The following is a 6000-nucleotide window of genomic DNA, read 5'->3' on the forward strand; positions in this document are numbered from 1 at the left end:
GACAAGGAAGGTAAGATGCTGGATCACCTGGGTAAGAGAATTTTTTTTTCTTTCACTTTAGCTTTTAGAATTCTCAGTTATTGGGCATATACGTGGAAGTTTATGTTTCATTATATGAGTAGTCTGAGGGACTTTGCTACCTCACTTGTAACAGAAGAAAGTTCTGCTTTACATCTGTGTCTACCTTGTCCTAGGTATCCAAACATGCTTCGAGGAGTGTACGTGATTAGGCAGATACTGTGTGGGGCCACTGCTATTGCTTTGGTGCTATGAAGGTATGCTTGAGTCCGTAACCAAAGTTTGCTGATGAGGTAAAGTCTGAAATTGTGGTTTCAGCTATAGAGAAGAAAGTATTGTGTGACAGCAACCCGATCTTCAGTATTGAAGTGGACTGACCCAATAGTGTAAGATCTAGAATTTAACCCTTCTAACAGAAGGCTAAAAGACAGCTTTCAGTCCCACAGCAGAATGAGTGAATGACTATAAAAAGTTTCCCATACATGTCTGAAATGATGCAGAGACTATATGTTGAAGTCACAGTGTGCATAGGTAGACTCTCCAGTGAGAATTTTGGACCAAAGAGATGATCTACATTCTCAATGAAAAAGTGTGATTGCAGAAGATTTGGAGATTTTCTAGTATTACTTTCACTCCCTGTGAATTGGCACTGTAGGCTGAAGCAAAGATCTGACTTAATCCATTTTTTTTTTAATAATTGTGGATATGGTCTTTCTCTATGGGTGTCTCCTGAATATAGGCAACATCAATTTTGCTATTAAAACGGAAGTGCCAAAAAAATTTACATTTACTTATTGACTGCAGACTCTTAAATTTTTTAAGAAGGAAATTTGGTATTTGTCATGTAAAGGACAATACAATGGATTAAAGATGACAATAGCTATAACAAAAGAAAAATTAAAATCTGGGATAAAGAAGTTTTTGGGTAGGTCCAGCCAGTGACTAATAACTAACAAAGTGAGTGGGTGACACAGAAAGCAGAGGAATCTCATTATTTGGATCCCATGCCCTCACTGGTTTGCATTTGTCAATGGTTCGAGACACCCCAGTACCGACCTATTTGTTTACCAGAAACTGTACATTCTACAAACAATAAGCTCCAAAAGCGCAGTTAGCTAGAACAATATTATCAGTGCTGACATCCCTAAATTCAGCAAACTAACAGCAAAAAATGGCACTTATGGTTTAGAAGTTTAGTTAGAGGGGGAAGATGTTCACGATGTTCATCTTATCATTCAGCTGGAAGGACAAGTCATACAAACTACTAGACATGCAGACATCTTTCTGATAGTTCTCTTACAATGTTTAGTGATGGGTGACCACTTAAGTGTTATATAATTTAGACAGATAATAGTTTTTCACCCTTAGTGCTGTTGTTGTTGTCTTTCGGCTTTTCCCGGTTAGGGGTCGCCACAGCGAAACTCCAGTCCGCTAATGATTGGTAGTAGATTTTCACGAACACCGAGGTGCAAGCTCGACGTCCAACCTTCAACAAAGGCACGCCCATTTACGCATGTCTTTCGAACTCCCACCCAACCACAGGGAGGACATGCGGACTCCACACAGAAGGCACTCCCTGCACTCCAGCCAATAATCGAACGGGAGAACCTCTTGCTGTGAGGCAACAATGCTACCGCTGCACCACACCCTTAGTGTAAAGCTCCAAATTTGATTTTATTTGGATTTCATTTGCAGGCTGTTTAGGTGGCCTGATAAAGTTAATAGTCATATCTGTATATTGAAGATGCCATGTGTTCCATGCTTTATACTTATGTATTTACCTTTTAGTTACTCAGTACACACAGTTTATCCACGTTGTTGAGCTCTATCAGTATGAGGGGATATTGGTTGTGGGCTGTTAGTCAGCAATTAATTTAGGTTCATGACTTGTTTTTGTTATAAGCCTTGTTAGCTTTAATTATATTCTTGTCTTGCACCAGATGTAAGGTCTCACTAACCTTTGCTTCACTTCACTGCATCTCTGCTGCTCTGTAATTACAGCAGTATGCAAAGTTAGGGTGAGAAGTTAGAGAAGTGAGACTAGTGTAACAGAAAGAACAGTTGTTGATTCCACTTTTATTTATTGGTTCTTGGATGTTCAAGGTAGTAATACGTTGATTTTTTTATTTTGTGCTCATCTCTTGACTTGAGGCATCTTTTGTGGGAACCATAGAATGTGTAGAAGAATCTGTATTACTGGCTGTGATGCCCCAGCACTGGCCCAGTAATGATGGTGTCTCAATCCTCACCACTGGCAACAGCTAGGGGACTTTCACTCTGGGAGGATGACAAGTACACACCCAATAAAGTACAATTTCCCTTAAGAGCACACAGAGATGGCAGTCAGTCTGGGGCTGGTTTCTCCCTCTTTCTCCAGATCCCCAATAAGATTCCCTACTGGCACAGCTATAGAGTTGAGATCTCAGCTGAGTGGCCAAGCTAAGACCTCCAGCACCCTCTCTGTCCAACCAGTGCTTCGTGTCCCTGCCCAAGTAGCTGACACTTTGAGAATTGATTGATATACAAACACACACACACACCCACACACACCTGGGGAAGGCTGACACAGGTTTACTAGTTATCCCCCCTTCTTCCCATGCTATAAGGTAGTTCCAGCTGAAACCAGCCACTTGTTATCAACTACTTTAAGGCTCTTAACAAAGGGTGTCCAATCCTATTGTGTGGTGTTACTGTTATCCAAATGGAAGTCTGAACAGGACATGCAAGGCTATTTAGAAGTGGCCTGTACAGTGTCACCAAATACATGCAAGTTCTCTAATAGCTTAAATATGTCTCACAAATATCACCCACAAAGATAGGTTTAAATATATTTTATAATAGTAAAAGAACAAGATAATACTCAGTAAATCAACACAGTAACTTCAGAGTTTAAAATCACAGGAAATATTTTAAAACAACATTGCAGGACAGTCTCAGATAAATACAGAAAACATCTAAACTAATGTTTACTATGTTCGTATCTATATCTAAAAGAGATATTATGCCCTAAATGTTACATACAGCATGACAAGTGCAGATGGTGATGATGAGTGGATGTTCTTGCTAGGTCCAAGACAAAATACAGAATGCACAGTCTCTCTCTCTGAGAGAGTTCTTAAATTAATATCAAATATTACTGCTGGGTTAGCTGGGATGACATCACTTTTTGTCACCTGACATCAGTTCCCAGGCTAAAAGAGAAACTGACAGAATTTAACATCTCTGTGTTAAAAATAGTATCTCTAAGAAGTTTGCAGATCTTGAAAGTCATAAAACAATAAAATACTTACAAAACAATGCAGAAGGCACTCTAATTCTTGACATCCTGTCTATTTTCTGCATTGAAACTAACTTTTATAACACAATTGTAAAACAATTTAATTTCAACTTATTTTGTTGAAGTTTTGTAAGTTAATCTTCTATGTTCCAGCAGGGTATGTTGTGGTTACATTCTTGAAGCTCAGAACTGTATAAACCTTGTTCAACACATACTTCTGTATCTGGCATAGAATTATTTACAAAATTCCAAATAGCTGGGCTGCCACTGTCACAGCGACATGTCTTTTTTCTATCTTCCTCTTCCTATTTCTAAGGCTGTGCAGTCTTACTTACCAAATGACAGAATTGCTTGGAGTTGTGTTAAAGTGGTAATTCATCTAACTGTTTAGGGGAACCTGGAATTGTTTTGCTGTCCTGGCGAAGATATATTTATCATGATATTTTACATTAATGATACATATTCATTAACAACTGCAGAGTCTGGTTGTTACAGCCCTGTTCAGATCTGTTGTCTACCTACCACAGCAGCAGTTTTCTTGCACATTTTACTGTGGTGTGTTCCTCCTGTTCACTCTGTGTTGTCCATGTTGTCATGCTGTTAAAGTGTGAATTTGCTGGATAACAAATGCATTGCTCAATATTGCTAAGTTTATTTACAGCCTTACTGTTTCCCTGGGTTGTTAGTGGTAAAAACAGGAGAGTATTAACTTGGCTTTGCTTTTTACTTTTAGTCTGTCATCAGTTTATTTGTCAAAATAATATAAGATATATCAGCAGGATGTTTACTAAGTGTAAATTGTGTTTGTTCTCCTTGCTTATCAGCTTATGGCGATTATGTCTGCTCTTCACGGTTATGACAATTTTGAATTTACCGTTACAGTAGAGATTTTCAAATGAGTTTCTGTGTCTGCATTCTTTTTTTTTTTTTTTTTTTCCATTTGATCGGTGTTCCTGACCCTTCTTATGTAGGCCAGTATGCTTGTATCTTGTCATGGCCACAGATATTTTCTTTCTCTTGCAAGGCAGTCATTTTGCCTTGGGATACAGTACTGATTGTTAGTAAATACACCTGTCACAATGTATGTGCCACAGTGAACAGCATATACAAATTTTTATGTTAATCTCTTCATTATATGTCCAAGGTCATGGTTGTTTAGATGTGTTTTCAATGCCTGGCTCATATGAATATGTGTTTTCTGGTTTCCCCTTCTGCTTTACTGTGATAAGTGAAAAAGTAAGACACTGATCCTCTTTTAACTTTGCCAAGAATTATGTTTACCAGCTTTTTCCAATATCTTTGGTTTCAGTGGCTGTGGTTATGTATATACTATATGCAACAACTTTATCATGCTGAACCATTTAAATTTCTGTATGTTCTCAAATTGTATGTAGAGCTGTTATATGTTTTTACTAGTAGTTTTAGACTAGATATAATTTCCAGAGAAGGTAACCAAAAAATTGTGTCAATCTCTTCTAATTTTAGGTACAAGAAACAAATGCTGACAGACTGGCTTATCAAAATGTGTCTTTAGCTTGTTATTTATTTATCTTTTCTTTCTTTAAGAAGAGCAATAATAATAGCTGGTATACAGATATTATGATTTTATTATGCAACTTTGAAAAGTTTTACACATAAATATATATATATATATATATATATATATATATATATATATATATATAGGCATGGGAAAGCAAAAAACACCATAAACTCCACACCCAGAATGGACCGTTACTAATCTCTGAAAATTGCAAGCTGAAATAAAAGAACTTTTTATCCATTACATTAAAAAAAGTTTTATTCATAACGTTAAGCTCTTTCGTCCCCGCACACTGCTTTGACTTCTTCAGAACAAAAGAACTTGCATACTAGGATCATTTATATAAAACCATAATTAAATAATCAAATCGTTCAAATAAACTCTAACACAAGATTTAAAGAAACAGTATTAGAAACTCACAACAAATATAATAAAACTATAAATACAATTTGTGTAAAAGAGAAAAGAACATTTATCATAAAAAATAGCCAGTAATACATAATCAAAATATACCCTTACTTGTCAAAATGTGTTAGCTTCAAAAATTCTTCTTTTAATACATTTTATATCCCTTATCCTAAAATCTATTTGTAAATTATATATCTGAAAGCCTCTTTCTTATTATGGGCAGAAGCGATAAATTCTCATTAATTCCTGCTGCACAGATGGAATTTAATTGATAATCCAAAATAATTCCTTAATTTCAATTTCAAGTTCCCACCCCCCCCCCCTTTGGTTTTATGGCCCTACTTCTAATATCCCAAACTTGAATTTAGTGAAATCCTGGCATTCTAAAGTATGCTTGTAATTGTTAATGTTTGCTCTTGAAATAGCGTATTGACTATTTTTTTATGATAAATGTTCTTTTCTCTTTTACATAAATTGTATTTATACTTTTATCATATTTGTTGTGAGTTTCCAATACTGTTTCTTTAAATCTTGTATTAGGGTTTAATTGACTGATTTGATTGTTTAATTATGGTTTCATATAAATGATCTTAGTGTGCAAGTTCTTTTATTCTGAAGAAGTCCCAGCAATGTGTAGGGATGAAAGTGCTTAACATTATGAATAAAACGTTTTTTAATGTAATGGATAAAAAATTATTTTATTTCAACTTGTAATTTTCGGAGATTAGTAACTGTCCCTTCTGGGTGTGGAGCT

The 6000-nt window shown here is 35.9% G+C and overlaps 1 protein-coding gene across 1 annotated transcript in view; it reads left to right on the forward strand.

The window, feature by feature from the left end:
* LOC122808513 (multiple epidermal growth factor-like domains protein 10) overlaps window positions 1-6000 on the forward strand; it is a 253687-nt gene that overhangs the window by 99830 nt on the left and 147857 nt on the right. The window lies entirely within an intron of this gene.

This window comes from Protopterus annectens, chromosome 8.part0 (assembly GCF_019279795.1).
Source record: "Protopterus annectens isolate FY-2018-M chromosome 8.part0, PAN1.0, whole genome shotgun sequence".
Classification (NCBI taxonomy): domain Eukaryota; kingdom Metazoa; phylum Chordata; order Ceratodontiformes; family Protopteridae; genus Protopterus; species Protopterus annectens.